Below are 24,711 nucleotides of genomic sequence, written 5' to 3' on the forward strand. Positions count from 1 at the left end.
TGTAAAATTTCATTAAATGATTTCTCTGAATCCTCTAGGTTGGAGATATGGTGGACTGTCTCAGTAGCATGCTTTCAATATTTCACAAGTGTTCATTCTAATTAATAGAGATTTCCTTGGTTTTTATTCTTGAAGGTGTATTGTTTAAAGGTATATACCAGTACAGCCAATAAACTTAAATATCTCAGTAAACATGATAATCAATCTAATGGTCAGCCTATGATCATATCCCCTAGATATGATTATTTTTAATATAGCAACAACAACAACAACAACAACAACAACACTGACTAGGATTTACACAATACTTTAAAGTTTGCCAACTATTTTATATAGACTATACTGTCTGATCCTCACAAGTATGAGTAGATACTATTATTATTTTCATTTTATAGATGATGAAATTGAGGATGAGATCAATCGATCAATCAACCTTTAATGAATATATACTATGTATCAGACACTGTGCTAAGTTTTTATGTTGTTCTTGCTGTTCATCCTTTGTCCTGACGTCAGGAGGATAGTGTCTTGACTTACAAGTGAACTAGATTTAAATGAGACAGAGCTGTGCAAAGTCACTCATAAGTGAGACTTGAGCTGAGTTCCATTATTAGCCAATCAATGAGAGCCAGAATGATATGGGTTTAAAGGTATAGTTAAATAGATACATTTGAATTCCAATAGGCTTTTTATCAAAATCTGGTTTTTCAGAAATATATTTCAAAAAATCATAAATGAATACCATGACTCAAAAGAGTTAATTGTCCCAATTTTAAAAAAGACAAAAATAATAAAATAAGTAAAGAAGAAAAAAAATCTACTCCCCAAACCCTGAAGCACCTTGTAAAATATAAATGATAAAAATTTATATTCTTTTGGAAAGAACACCCACATGTAAAGGTATGATTCCCCATCAGGAAGAAGAAGAGGAGAAAGAAGGAGGAAGACATGGAGTAGAAGGAGGAGGAAACAGCAACATTGACCAACTGGAACTGGCCTGTTGGGTCCCCTGTTGGGGGTAGCTACTCACAGACAGTTATTCATACTGTGTTCTCAAAGATCAATGACTTCAGAAAAGTGAATTGGATTGTGTGAAGCAAATTTGTACAAAGTCATCAGCTCCACTCTCTCCTTTAAAGTTATCAAAATCCAGTAGCAAGACATAGGTCTTGATGATGACTGACAATGGCCCAGGAGGCAGTGGGAGACCTTGGCCTTTTAAACCTAAGGTCTTTCCTAGATCTCAGTTTGTCTAAGGAAACACCCATTCAGTAGTAAAGGGCTAGGTAAGAATTGAGATAGAAAATGGCCTACTTTGCTTTCACAAAAGAATCAATAAATTCTTTATTCTCCTGAGTTTCATCTTACTTTTTAAATATATACTTTTATTTGTCTCCTTTTCTGATATTTCATTTTTTTTCTTTTAAGTAAAACCTTCATAATTTCAGATGTTTTAGAATCATTCTGAATATGTAACTCATCTTTAATTTCCCCTTGTTGCTAATCTGCAATTTTTTTTTTTACTTTATTTTGACACATTCATGGATAGATAATAATGACTAGCACTTATATATCACTTTAAGTTTACAGATTTTATCTTATTTTATCCTCACAATAATCTCCAGGAGGCTCTGTCACTAAATGGGAGTGTTACCTTAACTTATGGATAATGCTTATCTTCTCTGGGCCTCAGTTTCCTGATTCCTAAAACATGTTGGCAATATTTGAAAAATTTTAAGATAACACCTAATTATAAATCCTGTGACCTCATAGTTTCAGCCAGGGTTAGTGGATTAAAAATAGATGAATTATGTTTCATATAACTTTCCAGCTCTTCTAGCATCTTGCTCTTCTTCTCTATCACCCAATGTTGTTGTTCTTTCCTTCATTCTCCCACTGCCATAAATCTATATACCCTTCTACACCCTATTTTATTCTTCCTCTGTACTGCATGAATATAGCCTAAGTACTATTTTTACCTTTTTCTAGACAGTTTTGTTTTTAAGAGTCAAATTATATTCAGTACTGCCCCAATTTTTTTACCCAATTATTGATGTCAATCTTAAACATTTAGTATACATTAATATGTTTAAAAAACAAAAACAATTTGTCCTTGGTGAGTCACTTGAAATTAATCTTTGATGTTGATTCTTGTATGTTAAATTTTTAATTAAGTTCAGGTTTGATTGAGACAAAGTCCTGAAATTCTACAAATTTGTTCAATGTCATTCAATATTATAGTAGTTTTGATGAATATGATATTGTTAGCCACAGGTCTAATTCTTTTGATTGTCAATATATGTTATTCTAGTATCTGCCATGTTTTATTATATCTACCAATAAATCCTGTACAATTCTAATTGTAACCCAGCATATTTGAACTGTTTTATTTTTATTGCTGTTATTGTTGTTCTTTGTTTTTCCTACAGAATTTTCTCTTTGATCTAGGAGTTTTGACATTTGGCAATAAAATTCCTATGTGTTTTTCAAATAGAATCTCTTTGAAGTAGTGATCAGTAGATTTTTTTTTTCCTATTTCTGTTGGAATCCTTACTAACTGCTAAGTAGTTAGAGTTGATCTAATCTTACAAGAAGATGTTTTGGGCAGAACCTGAAACAAGGTACTAAGCAGAACTACCCATAATCCCTCTCTCTGGAAGGAGCATAAATAGGCCAATGGGCCAGTTGGAGGGCTCTGGAGAGAGGAAGACGCTACAAGTCGAGATTTCACCGGAATGACATGAAGAGTTGGAGCTGGCTGGAGGCTGAAGAAAACAAGAGGCAGAGGCTGAAGGACCAGACCTTTGGATTTAAAGACATTTGGAGAGAGCTCTTGGAACCAAGCAGAGAGATAGGCCTCTAAGCTAACCGGGCTATATTGGGATAATAAAAGATCTGAACTTTTATCACCTGGCTGTTTTTTGAGAAGAAAAAGATCACCACATTTTGGCGCCCAACGTGGGGCCGATTCAGATCCATCTGAACTAGATCACAACATTTTGGCGCCCTGAATGTGGGGCTAACAGACCCCCTCAGTGGATTTCAGTGGAAAAGCTCCGATCCTGATTCAAGTGGAAAAGCCTCTGATCCTGATCCAGTGGAAAAGACTCATCAACCCAGAAATTAGGGTGAGTGCAACAAAGAAATTTTGTTAGAAGAGTTAAAGTAGAATTTCATCTAAGATGGGACAGATATTTAGAAAACAGCCTGTTTCTGTTCAAGGAAAATGTTTAGACAGCATTGTCAAAATTATGGAAAGCCAAGGTTTAATTATAAGTTTACAGCAAATCACTGAATTTTTACAAACTGTAAAGGACATATGTCCTTGTTTCTCTCTTGATAAGGAATTAGATCTAAATGAATGGAAATTGGTTGGAGAGGATCTTTGTCAATTCTATGATAAAAATGGGCCTAACTCAATAATTAATACATATAATGTAATACAATTGGCTATAAGAAGTTATTTAAGTGATAGAATGATGAAAAGGAAAGTACAGGAGGAAGAAATGCCAACTTTACTAGGTGAAAAGGAGGACGAATCAGATGAGAATGGAGTTAATTACAATTCTGAGTATGATACTTCACAGCAGGAGGAATTAGGTGATTCCACATCTCATGACCCTCCCCCCGCAATTAACCCTTCATGGGTGGAACAAGGGGGAGGGAGAGAGACAGAAACACAGTAAAGCAGATTCAAGCCCAACGCAATAGGCAAACAGGAGCTATTGTACAAGTTGCTTTTGACCAACTAGCTGGTGACGGTCAGTATGCAGAGAGTTCAGAACAGATTTATTATCCCACAACAGTGTATGAGCAAATTTCTAAGGCTGCAATAAAAGCTTGGAATTCTCTCCCTGGACAGAAAGATGGAAATAATGCTTTCACAAAAATAGAGCAAGGTCCCAATGAAACTTTTGCAGATTTTGTGGGACGTTTACAAACAGCTGTAATAAGAACCATTGGAGACAATGCAGCAACAGAAATAATGACTAAACATTTGGCTAAGGAAAATGCCAATGAGGTTTGCAAAAGAATTATATGGGGGCTAGACAAAGATTCTCCTTTAGAGGAAATCATAAGACGCTGTGCCACAGTGGGCCCAAATGCTTATTATGCCCAGACAATGATGAACATGGAAAGACAAGGTCCTTCTTGGCAGAGGAATTCTAGAGAAACTCGTCGATGTTTTCATTGCGGAAAAATTGGACATCTAAGAGCCCAATGTAGAAATGGAGATAAAGTGAGAAGACAGGGTGAGAGAAAACCCAAAACCCCATGTCCAAAATGTAACCAAGGCTTTCACTGGGCTTCTAAATGTATATTGACCCAGAAGAATGAGAGGCAAGGCCCAGCTCCAAAGTATCAATCAAAGGACAGGTGGGGCATGATAGCAGCTGAAGTTACACCCAGAGAGACTTTAGAAATTCAGGATTCTGATGTCATCAACCAACAGAAAAGCAATCAGGATTACAGTTGGGAAGAATACAGGTCTTTTAAGACAACAAGGCAATATCCAGTGCAAACAGCTCCAATGTAATTACCAGATGATGAGGAGAAATCCCAAATTTGGTAAATAGAAGGGAATTAGATTAACTGCTTGGGGAAGAGGATCTGCTTATATTTCCACAGATGGAGAAAGAATCAAATGGCTGACAAGGAGACTGTTAAAAAAAAAAAAGACTTTTAAAATCTTCAGGAATCATTGGATTTCCTAACACAAGATGAAACTGTTTTAGTTCCTGAAAAACCAGTAAGAATCACTGGATTCCCTGAGATGAAAAATTGTTGATGAGACTTTTTGCAGTACTTCAGAGCTTACAGGAATTATTAGATTCCTGGCGCATGAACTAATGAACAATGGATTCCTTATGGACTATTTCTAGGACTTATGGACATTTGTAAATTTTCAGGTCGATTTATGTTGTTACATTACTACTAGCCTGTGTTATATTACTATGTGCTTATGTATTTTAAGCAATTGCAAGAATCATTGGATTTCTTGAGATGAAAGATTGTTGATGAGACTTTTGCAGTAGTTAAATTTTCATGTTGATTCATGTTATTTGTTACATTACCACTAGCCTGTGTTATATTGCTGTGTGCTTTTGTAAATTATGTATAATGCCTCCCATATTGATGGATTTATGTATACCATGTATATCTGTTACAAAGTTCTGGCCCATATTGATGGATTTATGTGTACCCCCTCAGGAACCCCCTATGTTTTAAAACAAAAGAAAGGGGGAGATGTTGGAATCCTTACTAACTGCTAAGTAGTTAGAGTTGATCTAATCTTACAAGAAGATGTTTTGGGCAGAACCTGAAACAAGGTACTAAGCAGAACTACCCATAATCCCTCTCTCTGGAAGGAGCATAAATAGGCCAATGGGCCAGTTGGAGGGCTCTGGAGAGAGGAAGACGCTACAAGTCGAGATTTCACCGGAATGACATGAAGAGTTGGAGCTGGCTGGAGGCTGAAGAAAACAAGAGGCAGAGGCTGAAGGACCAGACCTTTGGATTTAAAGACATTTGGAGAGAGCTCTTGGAACCAAGCAGAGAGATAGGCCTCTAAGCTAACCGGGCTATATTGGGATAATAAAAGATCTGAACTTTTATCACCTGGCTGCTTTTTGAGAAGAAAAAGATCACAATATATTTCTATTTTCCTCTTGTGTTCTATCATTCCAGGACCATTTTCTTTTATTATTTCTTGCATTTTTGTGTTAATTTTTTTTTTTTGGTCATAGATTTCAAGAACTCCAATTATTTTTATATTTCCTCTTCTTCATCTTTTTTCCAGATCTGTTGTTTTTCTTAGCATGTTTCACATTCTATTTTAGTTTTCTCATTTCTTTGTCTCTCTGTCTCTCTCTGTGTCTCTGTGTCTGTGTCTGTGTCTCTCTCTGTCTATGTCTCTCTCTCTCATATATATATATGTATGTATGTATATAAATTGTTATTTCTAGTCTGTTACAGCTTCACTGGCTTCCCTTTGCCCAAGACTAAATTTCAAAGAATTTTTTTTTCTTTAAGAATCTATATTTCCTTTTCTCATTGGTTAGCTTTTCCTCCATAATTTTGTTATTTTTTTGGGGGGGGGATTCTTATGTTTAAAATTTTTTCCTCAATGTCTCTCATTTTATTTTTAAAGCCTTTTTTAAGTTCTTCTATAAATTCTTTCTAGCCAGGTAGCCATTTAACAGTACTCTTTGGAGTAGAAGAGGATTTTTTACTTCATTGTCCCTCTCTGAGGATTAACCCAGGACTTTCCTTATTCCTATAATAAATTTCTATGACTGTTTTTTTTCTCTCCTTTGCCCATTTATTTTTTTCAATGAAAAAAATTTAGTGTAAACACCTCTAATTCTGAGTTTGGGGGAATGGTGCCTCTAACTTCACTTTAGCTCTTCCCTCTGACCTGGCCAAACCAAGAGGTCTCCACTCCTGCAAATACCAACAGATAACAGGTCCCAGTTTCACTGCTTCTGCATTCATGGGTGTGCTGGCTCCTTTTGCCCAGAACTTTGTCTCTGCAGCACAGATCAGCCAAGTTTCCCTCAATTTTCCTGGACTAAGACCTCCCAACTTAGCATACACTCAGGGAGGTGAAAATTTCTGTGGCTCTAGCTGAGGCTCCACCAACACCAAGTCTCAGAATTGTTTCTGGGGAGCCTGGAAGTGTTTACACTTCACACTGGTTAAACTGTCGTCCTACATCTTTCTTCAAATCTTCTTCAGTTGTCCCAGGAAAACTTCTGCTTTGACTCAAATTTTATCTGTTTTCCACAGGTCTATGTTCACTCCAAGGCACAATTTTGTGCTGTTTGTGGGGCAAATCTGAGTATTTGAGCACATGGGACAAGCAGTGACAGATTGAGGTGGTGGTATGAAGACTAAATCCTCAGAAAAAGATTCTAAAACTGCTCATGGTAAAATAAACACTGGGAGGGAGCAGGGTGAGCCAAGTAGGATAGAATATAAGAAAATGTAATGATAATAATAATAACATTTATATAGTATTCACTATGTGCCAGCCACTATGCTACATGCTTTGTAATTATCCTACTTGATCCTCGCAACAAACCTAGGAGATAAATGTTATTACTATCATCATTTTACAGATGAGGATATATAGATTAAATAGAGGTTAAGTAACTTTCCCTGTCACAAAACTAGCAAGTGAATGTATCAGGATTTGAACTCAGGTCTTAATCTCTACTACATACTAATATTCATCTTTATTGTATCAATGATGAGTTTTGTGCAAATTGCTTGTAATTAAATTCAGTTATAGTAGAAGAGGATTAGTACACCTTTCTCTCCTTAAACCCACAACAAAGGATGTAGTCCATGCTCCTATAAGTCTATGCCCCTTCACTGTATGAGCAAAGCATGAAAATGATTACTGACTTCTACCAGAAAATGAGGTGAGAGTGATGATAGCTTGGGGAGTTTGAAATAAAAGGCTAATAGAACACTATAAAATTCAGATTCAAAGGGTTACAGAACTACGAGAGTGAAAGGGTGCCCCTTCAACTTTTTATTTTATTTTTTAATTTATATTTTTACTTATTTTTATTTTATTTATTTATTTGTTTGTTTGTTTATTTTTTTCTGGGGCAATTGGGGTTATGTGACTTGTCCAGGGTCACACAGCTAGGAAATGTTAAGATGTCTGAGGCCAGTTTTGAACTCAGGTCCTCCTGACTTCAGGGTTGATGCTCTATCCACTGCACCATCTAGCTGCCCTCTATTTTTGCTTATTTTTTTTAAACATTCTTTTCTTTTTAAAATTTGAGTTTTAAATTCTTTCCCTTCCTCTCATACCCTCCTATATCCACTGAGAAGGCAAGTAATATATCAATTATTCATGTGAAATCATGCAAAACATTTTTTAATGTTTTTTTAAGCAAGAAAAATAAATAAAGAAAATTATATTTCAATTTGCAAACAGAGCTCATCAGCTCTCTCTTTGAATATGGATTGCATTTTTCATCAAGAGTCCTTTCACATTATCTTAGATCACTCTATTGATCAGAGTAACCAAGTCTTACAGTTGTTCATCATTACACTGTTATTTTTACTCCAGCATTTGTCATTGATAGATAATATTTTAGAGTTTTTAAATTTGCATTTCTCTAATCAATAATGTTTGGGAGCATTTTCTTCATATGACTGCAGACAATTTTGATTTCTTTTCCTTCTGTGATCTGTTTATATCTTTGACCATTCATCAATAGAAAACTCTAATTTTTACAAGTTTGACTCAGTTCTATATTCAGTTTATATTTGAAAAATAAAGTTTTTATCAGAAGAACTTATTTGTTTTGAAATTATTTCATTTTCTATGGCAACTTTTATTATAATTTAGTTTTTTCAGATTATCCCTTTTAATTAGGTTCAATTTTGCTTTTGCTTTGTCTAAAATCATAATTACCACTTATGCCATTTTCATTTCAGAAGAAGTATATTAGATTCTGCTCCAGCCCTTTATTTTATCTCTATGTGTTCTTTCTGTTGCAAGTGTGCCTTTAGTAAGCAACATAATGTTTGATTCTAGTTTCTTATCTATTCTGCTATCTGCTTCTGTTCTACAAGTGAGTCTATCCCATTCATATCTGAATGTGAGTTAGGATTACTAACTATATGTGTATATGTGTGTCTCCCTTCCTCTCTCTCTGTTTCTTTCTGTGTTTATGTCTTTGTCTCTGTCTCAATATCTCAGTCTCTATATCTTTCTCTGTCTCTCTCTACTATCTCTGATCAAAAGTCTATTTCAGTTCTAACTACTGTGTCCCTAATTCTGCCCTCCCTTTTATCTATAATCTCTACTATTCCATCCTCCTATTATTTCCATATTAAGCAATATTTCTATACACAAATAAGTGTATGTATGTATGTATATATATATATACATATATATGTGTGTGTGTATGTATATATATATGTATATATACATATATATACATACACACATATATTTTCTTCTCTTTAACCCAATTAAAATGAGAGTGAATTTCAAACATTGCCTGTAACCCTAAACTCCATTTTCTTCATTATAAAAATTCTTCCTTGCAGACTTCTTTTACATGAGAAAAATTTTCTCATTCTATCTATCCTTTACCCCTTCTCCCAAGGCAATCCTCTTTTCATCCCTTCTTTTGGGGAGGGGAAGTCATTCCAACATAATTGAATCATACTCATTGTAATGACCATGTATTTAAAATCAGCCGGAGTCAGGAACTCAGGTTAAGGGAAAAATCTTCAGTCTTTTTTGAAGTGAAGAGGTGAAAAAAGATTGCAATAGCAATATGGGCAGCTGCGACAGGAAGCCAGCTAGCAGAGAGAGAGAGCTCTGAGCTCTCTTCCCCTTCCTTTTTCACTCCCCTGCCTCCACCCACCAGAATCATCATTTCCTATACAACACATCAGGACTTGCACAAAGAGTGGGCGGGGCCATTCTTTCTCCAAGCTTATATATTAATAGAGTATGGTCCAATTACTATTTAGCCTCATGTGCTTGGGACCTCAGTGCATCAACTCAAGCCTCAGCCCATTACAACTCATGGCCTTTTTTTGTTAAACTTTTTAAAATACTCTAATAATGAGAAAATTCTTAGATATTGCCTATATAATCTTCCCATATAGGATTGTAAATAGTTTAACTTTATTGATTCTCTTATGATTTTTTATGTTACATTTTTTATGAGTCTTTTCTTGAGTCTTGTGATTGAATGACAAATTTTCTATGCAATTCTGGTCTTTTCATCAGGAATTAAAAAAAAAAAAAAAACCTCTGTATAATTAAAAATCTATTCTCCCTGAAGTGTTGCATTCATTTTTTGCAGGTAGGTTATTTTTTTTTTCATTAGTTCTTTACTTTCTGGAATATCACAGTCCAAGCTCTCTGCTCCTTTGATGTGGAAACTGCAATATCTTGTATAATCCTGACAATAGCTTTATAATATCTGTTTTGTTTTGTTTTCTGGCTGCTTGAAGTCTTTTCTTTTTGATTTGGGACCTCTAAAATTTGGTCATAGTATTCCTGAGAGTTTACATTTGGAATCTCTCTAAGAAAGTGATCAGTAGATTCTTAAAATGTCTACTTTATCCTCTGGATCTCAAATATTGGGGCAGTTTTCCTTGACAATTTCTTGAAAGAAGATGTCTATGATTTTTTTTTTTTTTTTGTCTTGGCTTTTGGGTGATCAAATGATTTTAAAATGATTTCTCTTCAAGTTACTTGCAAGGTCCATTGTTTTTCCAATATTTCACATTTCTTGCTATATTTCCATTTTTTTAGTTTCTTTTATTGTTTCTTTGTGCCTTATGGATTTATTCACTTCTGCTAACCTAATTCTAATTTCTAAGGAATTATTTTCTATTTGACCTATTCTGTTTCATAAGGAGAATTTTTTTTTGTTTTGTTTTGTTTTTCTTCAGTGAATGTTGTATCTCTTTTTCTATTTGGCCAATTTTGCTTTTTAAGGCATTCTTTTCCTGAATGGATTTTGGTGCCCTTTTGTCATTTGATCAATTCTCTTTTTTTTAAAGTATTATTTACTTCAGTATTTTTGTGCTGGTGACCTAGAAAATGGCAACAGAGTTACCGGTAAGCATCAGCTATGCCCAGTGCGAGTAAAGGATCCTATAAACTCTTTCTGATCAGTTTTACAATTCCTTTACAATCTATGAGATGGATAAGAGATACTGAAGCAACTATTACTGCTTTGGCCACCCAGGCCTGTGTGATCTGGAAACATAACTCTACCTCAGTGTCACAGACATTTGTTTTTGACTTCTTAAGTTTTCTTTGGAAAAATGTCTCACCTCAAGCTTTTGTTGGTTCTTTGCAAAATATGATTTGAAGCATTATTTTAGAGTTGCTTGGAGGGAATATTAAAAAGTTCACTTGGGTGGCTGCCCCAGTTCACCATCTTGGATGCACCTTTATATCCCTTCAACTTCTGATACCCTTTGCAAAAGTTCTGCTCCTACTACTACTATAACACTCTAGTCTAAGGCCATGTTTATAATCAGTTTAATTGTAAAATATTATAAACAAAGGTGGCTTTATACTTCAAGTCTCTAGTTGTGTAAAATTAGACACTGTGGAAAGCTGTGGGCAAGGGAGTGGGGTGACAGATACTCTGCTGGCCAGACACACCATGTAGGGAGCTGCTTAACCTGCCCACTCCTTTGGAAGACAGGGAATATGATATAGGTAATAGAATGAGTACACCCTATGATTCAGGGTTAAAATTTTAATACAGTAATTACCTAATAGAGTGATCTTTGGCAAGAAATTTTCTCTCTCTGTCTCCCTTTCATTATCTGTAAAATGGAGATAATAATAATTTTTGCATGGAGTACATATAAATACAGTATTATGTAAACTGCAGATTGCTAGGAGCATGAGCTATTTATTTCTTTTACTTTGCTTATCCTGTGCATAAGTGTAGACAAGGCCCTTCCCTATGTGGAAACTCTATTCTCTCCCCCTTTTCCTTTTGTTCACTCTTGTGAGGTCCACAGAGCTAATAAAATACAGAAGAAAATGGGGTATTGGCAAAAATTGTACTTGTAAAACCTCTTCTGGATCATCTCTGGGTTTCCCCGGGGCCCAGATGACCCTGCAGCAGAATGGCCTGAACAGAATGATTTATCTTCCCTTCAGTTCTGGAGTAAGTTAGGGGTGAGAGTAATTGAGGCCATATCTAAACTGAGGGAGAAAGTAAATGGTGCATGTGGGCATGGGCATTAGTGTGTTTCTATTTTAATGTGGAAACTGGCTGTGCCCTACAAAGCATTTCCTCAAAATGTTCATTTCAATCCGCTGGGTTCTGTCATCATGCGGGCAGGTTTTAAGACAAAAGCTTCATGTTAGAAGGAAGCTCCTCTGTGTGAAGTGGAAAGTATGGGATCTGGACTTAGAGACCCTGGATTTGAATCTTATTTCTGCTCATTATTATATTTGTGACACTAAAGAAATCATGAAAAAGCTCTGAGGGTCAGTTTCCTCATCTTTAAAATGTAGAGGGTACAAGTCAACAAATATTTATTAAGGGTCTGTTATGTCCAATACAGTGGAATATAGAGAAGTGGGAAAAAACCAAAAACCAAAAAACAGCGTTAACTTTTAATGGCCTAATCTTCTACTGGGGGAGACAAAATGAAAATGAGTAATGGAGGACAAGAAAAGCTAAGGAAGTAGGAAAAACAGAGGGAATCAGAAAAGGGTCAAGAGGGACCTGACCTTGAAGTAAGCTAAAGACTAAGAGAATGAGGAAGCTGAAAGATTGAATGTCAAGTTCAGGGAACAGTAATCAGGCCAATTTCTCTAGAACATACAGAATTCACTATTAACCTAATTATTTTCATCATCGAATCCTTCTCCCTCCAAAAATCATCTTATATTCAAAATAAATACAAGATATTTTTTTTGGGGGGGGAAGGAGCTTTGATCTTATGTCTATATTTATATCTCTATCACCTCTATCTATATATCTCTACATATAGATTTCTCTCTCTCTCTCTCTCTCTCTCTCTCTCTCTCTCTCTCTCTCTCTCTCTCTTCCTCTCTCTCTCTCTCTCTCTCTCTGTCTTTCTCTCTATCTATGGAGATGTGTCAAATTTCACTTTAACTAAAAGACTTGATCTGTATTAAATTGCAAATCCCTTGGAAGGGTGAACTAGTAGGGAGGAGTTATACTCTTAAGTAAATCTTCATTTAAATCTGACTTTAAAGGAATTTCCATCCCTTCTCAAGTTCAGATTTTGAGGAGTGAAAACCAGGAAGAGACTAGGTGATAAAAAGAGAAAAGGAATGGAGGAAAAGGATAGAAAAAGAAAATAATTTAAAGATCTTGTGGCAATATGATGGAGTAGCAAACACTGAATTTAGAGTCAGCAGATATGGATGATAATCCCTGACATGCTGCTTACTACCTTTGTAGCTTCAGCCAAATCATTTTATCTCTTTGGGCCTCAGTTTCTTCCTCTGTAAAATATGGAATTTGGATGAGATGGTTTTTAATGTTCCTTTAAATTTTAAATCATATGAAGCATCCACTTCACCAGGCCCAACTTTATCTAGGCCTTTTATCTTTAGACATACGAATCTCTGAGCTGTTTTTTTATTTCTAACCTCCTTTCATTCTATCTTTGTATTCTTAACATCTAGCATAGTATTTCACATTAATTAAATAACTAATAAATGTGCCAATAAATTGATCATTCATTATAATCAGCAACATTTATTAAATTTGTGCTAAGCATTAAGACTACATGGAGGAAAAGTAAAACAATCTCCACGGGCAAGGAATTGAAATTTTATTGGAGACAATGAACAGATATATGTGCTTGTATATATGTATACATATATGTGCATATTTAAAATGCATATACATATATAGGCATGTTGTATATATGTATACATTCATAAATATAGGTGTAACGATATCTATAGATGTATATATACATGTTTCTATGTACACAGTCACATACCCATATAGAATGAAATTTTCCCGAGTATGTATGTCTATAGACAATTTATAGACTCCAGAGTATTTACATCTATAATTAGATAATAAATACAATGAAATACAAAGTAGTTAAATATGAGGTGATTTAGAAGTAGGGTAATAGAAATTGGAGATTGGGTTAGAAGAGACTCTATGTGGAAAATTGTGCTTTAACTGTTTTTTGAGAAAAGGGAGAGATTCTACAGAACAGAGGTAAAAACTGTACATTCCAAGAATGGAGAATGGGGTCCTGTCATTAGAAAGGAAAGAGATGTCATATCATTTGTAAGAAACAGCTGTTCAGTTTAGTCAGACTGAATAGTGCAGGAGAGAGGGTGATATCCAATAAGTCTAGAAAGATCAGATAGGGCAGAGTTATGAAGAACTTTAAAATCTAAACAGAAAAGTTTACATTTTATCCTAGAGGGACAAGGACTCACTATAATTTATTGAGAAGGGAAGAATCATGGTTAGATATATGCTTAAGGAAAATCATTTTGGTAGTAACATATGTAATGGATTGAAATGTGGGGAGACTTGATGTAGGAATACCACTTAAGCGGGTGTTGTAATAATTTAGATGAAAATTGAGGGACTGAACCAAAATAACATTTATTTGAGTAAAAAGGGGTTCAGATGCTACTAAAATGAAGATAGAGTCAACAAGATTATATAGCAAGTGATTGGCTATGTGGGATGGGGGAAAGTGAGGGGTCAAAGGTAACACTGTCAAAGGAGACAATGTACTTACATGAATTGATGCTAAGTAAAGTGAACAGAACCAAGAGAACATTATACAAAGTAAGAAAATAATTAGGTGATGATCAACTATGATGGACTTGGGCTCTTTTCAACAATGAGATGATTCAAGGCAATTCCAACAGACTTGCTATATAATCTTGTTGACTCTATCTTCATTTTAGTAGCATCTGAACCCCTTTTTACTCAAATAAATGTTATTTTGGTTCAGTCCCTCAATTTTCATCTAAATTATTATCTGCATCCATAGAAAGAGAGAGATATAGAAACTGAATATGGTTCAAAAAATAGTATTTTGACCTTTTGTTGTTGTTTGTTTTTTTTTCCCTTTTGATCTGATTTTTCTTGTGTAGTATAGTGAATATGGAAATATGTTTGGAAAAATTGTACATGTTTAACCTAAATCAGATTGTTTGCTGTCTTGGGGAGAGGGGAGGTAAATAAGAGGGAGTAAAACTTGTATCACAAGGTTTTTCAAAGGTAAATGTTGAAAACTATCTTTGCATTTATTTGGAAAAATAAAATGCTGTTTTAAAAAAAATGAGGCAGTGTATAAACATATACAAAATAAATTAACTATATATATGTGTGTGTATATATATATACATATATATATAATACATACACACATACACACGCACACACACACATATAATTACACTGAGATGTAACATAATAAAAATTGCAAAGGGTTTACATTATTTCATTAAAGGATAGCCAAGGAGACAGTATCACCTGGAGAAAATAAGATTTCAATGAGAACCAGAAAATGGAAAGTATATAAAAAGAAAAGATCAAAAATGAAGGAATGTTTGTTACTTATGAAACAGGAATTGCAGTGGCCTCAAGGAAGAGAGAGGAAGAGTTGTAACAGAAACATGAGTGATAGGGTTGAGGAAGATGGGAAACAGAAAAAGTTAATCATTAGAATTGGGGCTAGGGATTGGATGAAAAATCTTGAGATGTCTAAGACCTGAAACATGATAGTAGCTGTATGAGTGAAAAGAAAAACAGATTCAAGAGATGTCACACAAGCAAAATGAACAAGGATTGACAAATTATTTTATATGCAGAGGTAAGGAAAAAAGGAATATACAAAGATGACATCAAGATTCTGAACTTGTGGAGGGTGGGGATTCCTTCACCAGAAATAAGGAGTTTTGGAGAAAGGTTGCACTTGGAAGAAGTTTCTAGACCTTAGTTTATGTATAAATAAAAGTATTAGATTAGAAGAGAAAATAGGATTATGTTTGGTCACACCATTCCCTCTCCCATGACAATACTGTTAATTTATCCTTAAATCAAGGCTTTGTTGAAGCCCCACCTATTCCCTAAAACCTGTGCTGATTATCTTGGCCCTTAGTGTTCTCTATTTCTTCTTAAAATCTTCTTCATAAAATTTCAGGGTTGGAAGGAATCTCAGAGACAACCTAGTTCAATTTACATGTGAATGGAAAACCCCCTAATACCATTTTTGACCAATGTTCATTTAACCTGATTGGAAATCTCCAGTAATGGGGAACTCATGATTTGCTTAACTGTTTGCTTTTCATTTTCATGAAATCTTGATCTGAATTATCACCTTCATTTCCTTCCCACCCACAGCTTGTACTCTATCCCTTGACTTGCTTGCTCTAAGAATCCAGTTTCTACTTTACTTTCTAGAGGCCCAGGCTGCATAAACCACTTTTCCCTTCCCTACTTTCCAGTTTCCCTTTATATATTGTCCTAATAGAAAAGAAGCCATCACCTAGACCTAACACAGTTCCTGGCATATAGTAATAGATTAATAAATGTATCTATCAGTCTAACTGCTGAGACAGACTATTTCATTTTGGGACAACTCTCATCTTTAGGAAGCTTTTCCTTCCATTGAGCTAAAATCTGCATCGCTGCAATTTCTACCTAATATTCCTGGTTCTGCCCTCTGGGCCAAAGCAGAACAAGTCTATTGCTTTTTACACATGACAGCCTTTCAAATACTTGAAGATAACTATCATGTCCCCCCTGAGTTTTCTCCATTCTAGCATTTATTGTCTATACCGCTCATTTGGCACTTATCACATGTAGCTTTGTACTGCTAATTATATTTCCCTATGTGGGTGTCTTGTCTACACAACTAGACTGTAAACCCCTGGAGTGCTGAACCCTTATCATTTACTTCTTTGTATTCTGACACTACACTGAATACAATGACAATATGTACATATTTTCACACACACACATACATACACATACATACATATGCACTTACGCATATTTTTTTTGAATTGACTGATTTATTATAGTCTAAAGTCAGATTAAATATTATTCATAGCATCATGGTTTTGGTGTTAAAGAGATCTTAAAGGTCATCTAGTCCAATTCTTTCCTTTTATCTATAAAAAAACTGAGACATAGGTGAAATTACTTGCCCAAATCACCCATGCAGTAACCACTGAATTCAGCTCCTTTGATTCTGAATCTAGTGCTCTTTCTACTCTAAAAGTGCTGTCCAGTAAATTGTCCAAGATTACTAGGTAGTTCATAGAAGAATTGGTGCTAGAATTTAGATCTCTTGATCCTTATACACTATGTGAATTTCAAAAGTTTATGGAATTAGATCCTTTTTTTTTTCAAAATCCCTAAATGTCAGGAATTAAGTTCTTTTACATTTGACAGATGAGTGAACCAAGACCTAGATAAGTGAAATGGCTTGCCCCAAACCACACATTTATGAAACTACAGAGCCATGAGATATGTGTGAATATTCCTTCTAGTTATCATTTTCTATGATTCTAAGGTTGACAATATTAGTGAGTGAATGACTAATATATGATCCTCTCCCAGCTTTTAAAAATGATAGAGTGCTTAGTACTTGGTAAATACTGGGAGGGGCCCATTAAGGTGATAACAGAACCAGAAAGAGTATCTGGTGGCACTGACCACTAAACATAGCAACTTCAAGGTTTTTCTTTAAGCCACCCTACTTTCCCCCCTACTTCATTGGAGAATAGATACAGCTACCATGTTTCCCCGATAATAAGACATTGTCTTATTAATTTTTTTTTGGACAGAAAAACACCAGAGGGCTTATTTTCAGGGGAGGGCTTATTTTAATGAACATTGACAGCAATTTTATTAAACAGGTAAATGTGACCCAAAAAAATACCTTTATTCAATAATGATCATGTCATCTTCTTCAACAACATCGTCATAAGTGTCCATACCCTGAACTCCATCCTGGATGTCTTGCGCCTCTATTTCCTTCAGAAGAAGTGGACCCAATCTGTCATGTCCAGCAATATAGCTCTCTTTAAATGAACGTGTCTTGTCCAGGTAACCTGCTCGTAGTGCCTGGGCGACACAGCTGTCAGTAATTTTGTCCCATGACTTTTTCACCCAAGTCACGACTTCTTGCAGACAGGGCTTCACAAAGTTTCCATGCTGATTTCTTTCCATTCTATTTTCAATGTAGTCATTGACTTCCATGCGCAAATGATCCTTGAATGGCTTGTTTATTGCAATATCAAGGGTCTGGAGATAGGCAGTCATTCCTGGAGGAATCATTACTTGATCTATTCTTCTCTCTGCAATGAAGTTCTTCATTTCTTTAGCGCAGTGAGTGCTGGCTGAGTTCTTCTTTTATCCTCCATCATGCCCTCTGAGTTCTTCTTTTATCCTCCATCATGCCCCTTTTATCCTCCATCATGCCCCCTCACTCCCGCTTACATACCGGGTTTTTATGTTGTCCTGCCTCAGCTCTCCTCCCCGGCACTGCCAGCAAGCAAACCACTGGGGAAGAACAGGATGACGCGCTCACTGCTGCAGCTCTGATTGGATGCAGCTCGGAGCGCAGCGTGCGTTTCACCCGGGGAGGGAGAGGGGGAGGATGGTGCATACAGAGGATACCATAATGTAGCATGTAGCACAGGGGATCACCTTCACTACAGTAGCAATCTCAATAGGGCTTATTTTCGGGGGAGGGCTTATTTTAGAGGAATCTTACACAGTAAGGGGAGGGCTTATTTTCGGGAAAGGTCTTATTATCGGGGAAACACGGTAGGAGCCCATTCTCAGTTTGAGGTGAGGAAGAGGTAGAGAGAGTTCTAATGGTGAAGGAATGAATGTGATACATGTGGCTAGTTGGTAAGTTAGCTATTCCCAAATATCACAGGGAGTGTGTGTATATGTGTATGTATGTGTGTGTGTGTCTGTTTATCATTATATAGAGGCAGAATGGCATAGTGAATATATTAATAATATTATATAGCGCAATGTACTATGAAAAGTATTTCTTAAAATTATTATCTCATTCTATCCTCACATCTTCCCAGATGATAGATGCTTATTCTCATTTTACAGAGGAGGTAACTAAAACAAACAAAAGTAAAGTGTTTTGCTTTGTGTCATACTTCTGTGCCTGAGGCTTGATTTGAACTCAGATTCAAACTTGTTCCAAATCAGGTATTCTATCTATTGTGTCACCTAGAAAGAATGAAACAATACATTTATACAATGTAAATTCTCTCTTCTGAATCCAAGTTCAAAAGTTTCAAAGTATCCCCTGTACTCTGATACTTGATTCCTTCACTAAACAAGTGCATTGGAAGCATTTCCACAAAATGACCTGGAACATTATGAAGTTAATCAATTTTGTTATCTGTCTGTCTATCTATCAATCTATCTATATGCTTTTTAACAGAAGCAGATTCTAGAATCACAATTCAGTGTGTCTGCTATCAAAAGCATCTGCTGCCTTCTGGAAAGTATGAAGATTTTACACACACACACACACACACACACACACTTTATTTTTTTTTCTTTTTGTCAAAACAAAAGGATTAGCTTTCTGCTAAAGGATTAGCTGTCCTCCAACATTTTTTCCTCTGCTTTCAGAACTAAAAAGCAACCAGGTTACAAAAGAGAGGTTTATTAATTCTATGTTGCAGTATATCTTTAAGTACTTCTGGGTGCTAAGAAACAGCATCTTTCTCAAGCAAGATGCTCATGATGTAACCTAAGGGAAATACACCTCCCATAGGATAAAACACTTTTGCCAGCAATTTATCAGGCATTTGTCCTCTTAAGTCTATTCAGGTCAACAAGCATTTAGTAAGCACCTGCTATGTGGAAGGAAGGCAGTGTACTAGGTGAATGCACACACCAAAAAAAAAAAAAAAAAAAAAAAAAAAAAAAAAAAAAAGAAAGAAACAGTTTCTACTCTAAAGGGCTATGCCTTGCTAGAGATTGGGATATGGGATATAACATCAGTACAAATAAATGGAAAATAATTTGAGATAGGATAATGAACTAACAAGTCAGAAGGAAAGATTTCACAGAGGACTTCAAATCCAGTGTCTTTCTAACATACCTCTGAGATATCTGAATTAGCTGGAATATTCACTTCCACCATGAAGTTTTCACTTACCAATCCTAAACTATAATTTTCCCCATCTTTCAATTTTTCCAACAGTTATTCATGTATGTGTAGTGTTTTAAGATTTGCAACAAACTTGGTATGCATCATACCTTTTAAGTATCACAACACCCCTGTGAGGTAGTTACTCGAAAGTAACATTGTGCCCATTTTACAGATGAGCAAACCATCTCAGAGAACTCAAGGCATTTTGCTCATGGTCATAGAACCAGGAAAGGTCATGTGGAAAGCTTTGGACCAGTACTTATTACTTCCATGTCCAGTACTCCTTATCTAATCTATCCTGCTATCTCTATAGTTTGTAGCACATGTTGGCACATTTGGTTACACAACTACTTCTATTGTCTTCTGCTTCAAAGGTAATACTTAAGATTTTTGTCCAAATGAATTAAAAAAAAATAATTTTAAGTACTTTCAGTGTACCAGGTACTGTTCTTGGCTCCATATAGGTAAAGATATGGAGTTTAGGTAAAATATAGATGGAATATTGTTTTCCTCACACAAAAAGCACATACAAAGTTAGTATATGAGATTATAAAAGTCCATCAAATAAGTGTGATCATTGTGCTATGTGGGAACTAAGAAAATGTCAGTTATAATAAATCGATAACTTGTTCATTGCTGGTATTTAGTCAGTCAATTGTGTCCAACTTTTCATGGATTGCATGGAGTTTTCTTGGCAAAGATACTGAAGTCATTCACTATTTTCTTTTCCAGTTTGTCCCCATTTCTTACAAATGAGGAACTGAAGCAAATAGTGATTAATTGACTTGCCCAGACTTATATAGCTATTAAGTATCTGAGCCTGGATTTGAACTCATAGCTTCCTGAGTTTAGAACAAAAGCTTTATCTACCATCTACCTGATTAATAAATAATAATAATAACAATTATTATTATTTCATAAATGTCATAACATTTTGAGATATTATTATTACTTGAGATAATATCAAATAAATAATTTTACTACATAATAATTAAAAATAATATAGTGTTTACATAATGCTGTCAAATTTGCCAAGTATAATATATATGTTTTTTTATTTAATTCTAACAATAGAACTTGTGAGGTAAGTGCTGATCCAATTGTTTTTCTTATTCTTATTTTATAGATGAAGGAACTGAGATTGAGAGGTTAAGTAACTTCCCCAGAGTCAAATGACTACTAAATATTTGAAGTAAGATATAAATGTGATTCCTAATCCAGTTCTCTATTCATTATTCCACCCAGCTACCTCTCTGAAAGAAATCAGGAAAGAGTTATAGAGGAAGTGGCATTTAAATTTAGCTTAGAAAAATTTAGAGTTCAATAGATATTAGGAAAGTGGAGGCCCTTCAATAGTATATAAGCTCCAAAGTTCAGGACTTGCTTTTTTAACTCTTTGTATCCCCCATGACACTCAGTGGAGTATTAAGCAATAACAAATGCTTCCAATGCACTTGTTTAGTGAAGGAATCAAGTATCAGAGTACGGGGAATACTTTGAAACTTTTGAACTTGGATTCAGAAGAGAGAAACTGTCAGCCAAGTGTGATAAGTAAGTTATTATTTTCTTTAACACATTCTCAGGTAAGTTTTTAGGAGGATTATTCTGGAGTAGGGAGGAAAGGAGAGGAGATTAGTGGAAGTAGGAAGGGAAAAGTTGATCAGTGTACTGGAAAGCATCCTGGGGATAGAATCAAGGCATGTGGGTGTGAATTCTAGCTCTGCCTCTTAAAGTCCATGTAGTCTCAGACATTTTCCTCCTCTAGGCCTCCATTCTTTCTGTGTAAGAAGAGAGGATTAGACTCTGCCATCGTTAAGATTCTTTCTAAGTCCAACATTCTATGATTTTGTGAGGTATTTAATTATGCTCCTTAGAAGCTGCAGTCAATCATCATGTATATGTGCCAGGACATGTACTAAGCATTGAGAATTGAAGGATAGGTTAAAAAATGTCCCTTCTCTCAAAACACTCAAAATCTAAGTGGGGTGGGGGAAGAACACGAAAGCAAAATGTCCAAATAAGATACAGATAGCACAAACTGGAGGGAAGGTACTAGCATTAAAGCAGACTGGGAAAGATTTCTTGTAGAAGTTCAATTGTGGCTGTTATTTGAAGAAAGTAAAGGGGAGAAATATGGAGAACAACCAGTGAAAACTCAGAGTTGTTCAATAGGATGTCATGTGAAGAAAAGCAAGGAGCCAGTACTAGTGAACTGTAGAATAGTTGGATATATAATGTATAAGGAGCTAGGAGGGGGGACAGGGTACAAAGGGCTTTGAATACTAAACAGACAATTTTATATTTGACCTTGCAAGTGATACTAAGCCACTTGAGTTTATTGAGTAAGAGAGTTATGTGATTGGATCTAGAGATCAATTTGACAATTGAAGGTGAAGCTAGGTAATATAGTGGATAGAGCAGTGACCTGAAGTCAGGAGAACCTGAATTCAACTGTGACCTCAATCACTTGACACTTACTAGTTGTGTGACTCTGGGCAAATCATTTAACCCCAATTACCTCAGAGGAACTAAAATAGCATGATTGAGTATGAGAGCTTAGTGACCTTTTCAGAAAAATTATTGTTTAGGTAGAAACTATTGAGAAGTTAGGAATCATAGCAGCATTAAGATATGAAAGGGACCTTAGAAATCTTCTAATCCAAACTATTCATTTTTCAGATATAGAAAAGTGAGATTTAGAGAAATAAAATTATTTCCACAGAATTATATAGGAAGCAAACAGCAGACTCAGGATTCAAACCTCTATTCTCAGCCTCCAAATTCAGTATTCTTTCTACTATATCACAGTTTTAGATCAATGCCAAGGAAGACACAACAAAATGGAACAAAGACAAATGACCAAAAAGGGCAATATCCCAGGACACAGCAATGATCACCTACAGTCCCTTTTAACTCAAGAGTCTCTGAGCCTGGGAATGTGTAAACACAACCTCAAGATGCAGATATAGAGATAAAGAACACGCCTGAGACCGTAGGAAGCAGTCCTTACATAACTGGGTAGAGGGAGGGAACAGCCAGAATCAGCAATGAAAAGAACAAAGTATGAAGTCTCAAGGACACAATGAAATAATTGTTCCTTTGAAGCAAGTACAGGACTTGTTTTATGGGAGAGAAGCAAAAGAAGCCCCGCTAGGACTTGCTATTAGATAAATAGTCTGAGAAAGCCTGAATTGATCCCTCCTTCCCATCTCGGGAGAGAATTCTACCAAAGGTGCTGGTCTGAATAACTGCATGTACTAGTGGGGTTGAAAGGAACAGACAGGAAAGGACACAGAGTCCTTGCTAGAATGATAACCCACAAAATTGGCTTTCCACAAGGTTGTTAGAGAGGTAAAATTGGATTTCATCTCCCTCCCATGATCCTCCTGCCTCTTTATATGTCTGTTCCCCCCAGGCACTGATAGTTTTATGTCTATAAAGTATAGTGACATAAGTATTCCCTCACCTCAGCTCTATACAACTGGAACCCTAGATAGGCACTATAATCTGTATCTTTTGCAATTGACCTTCCCTATTCTAACTTCAAAATATACGTACTACTGTTTCACTTTACTGGTGGTGAGATTTTTTGTGAATCTTAAAAGGGTGTTTCCGAAAGCTAGGACTTAAAACAAAATTCCCATAGAAGGAAATTCAGGCCATAAGATATTCCAATCAAGAATGGCATTTTGGGGGTGTATTTTGTCATTAGATCAAATAACTATGTAAAGGTTTTGTAAGGGCTAATGTTGCAGAATTATTTATGCATATGTTTTGAAAAATAAAAACCTTTAATTTAACAAAAGGAAAAAAATAACCATGTGACAAGTATGCTAAGGTTGTTTTTCTAAAGTAGAAAAAATTAATTTCCTATGCTTGTGATATGATTTCACTGCCTCAGGAATTCACTCCATCAATAAAGAAGAAGCTTACTTATGAATTAGTAGGAAAGACACAGAAAGGTGCTAGATTATTGTAAAAGTCCAGTGCTTATCCCTGTGTCACTCAGTATGCAAAGAGATTGGGAATCCAAGTTTTAATGACTCCAGACTAGTCCATGGATTTCCTCTCATCAATAGGATCACACACAAGCACACACACACATATTTAATTTATACACACATATCTCCATTGGCATTTAAAATTTTTCATAAGCTGACCCCATTTTTCTTTTTCATGCTGCTGATACATTCTTCCCCTTCATATACTTCATAGTCTAGCCATGCTGGCCTTCTAACTCTTCCTCACATATGACACTTTATTTCCTTTATTTATTGCTTTGTCCTGGTTTTTTCCCATCTCTCCTTATGACAATGTCTTAGAATTCTTGATTTCCTTGAGATTCAGCTCAAGAACTTCCTTTGGCAAAAAGCCTTTTTTGGTCCCTTCTGTTTCTAATAAGATTACCTTGCATTTTGTTTGTATTTTATGTACCTATTCTATTGTGGTTCCCCCTCCCTAACTGAATATAATGTCTTTGAGAGTAGATACTATTTTCTTTTTTTCTTTTAAATTCCTGTTACTTAACACAGTTGCCTAACATGGCAAGCAAATGTCACATTGCTTCTATGTCCAATGGTTAATCTAAAATTAAGTCAGAGAAAGTTCATTCAAAGAACATAAGATGCAAAACAAGAAATGAATCTTTTGAACAATACAAGGGCAAATTGATTAGTCTACTTATACTCACTGTGATCTCATGAAAGAAAGAAAGATTTTCAGAAAGCTGCTCTTTAAAACTGATATATCTATGACACATCAATTTCTATTATTTAGTACACTTTTTCCTTTCTTGGTCTCTTTTTAAATTTATTCTTCATCCTATTATTGAACTGCTCTTCATGCAGGCTTTAATATTTCTTTCTGCAGTATCACCTTCACTCCATTTGCCACATCAAAAATCTTAATCTAGCTTTGGCTCTTCCCTCTTTTCTCATATTCAGTAAGCTACAGAATCTGCCCCTGCCCAGTCTCTATTCACATTGCCACTACTTTTGATCAAGCCATTACCCCCTGTCTGAACTA

Source organism: Antechinus flavipes, chromosome 2 (assembly GCF_016432865.1).
Source record: "Antechinus flavipes isolate AdamAnt ecotype Samford, QLD, Australia chromosome 2, AdamAnt_v2, whole genome shotgun sequence".
NCBI classification, from domain to species: Eukaryota; Metazoa; Chordata; class Mammalia; order Dasyuromorphia; family Dasyuridae; genus Antechinus; species Antechinus flavipes.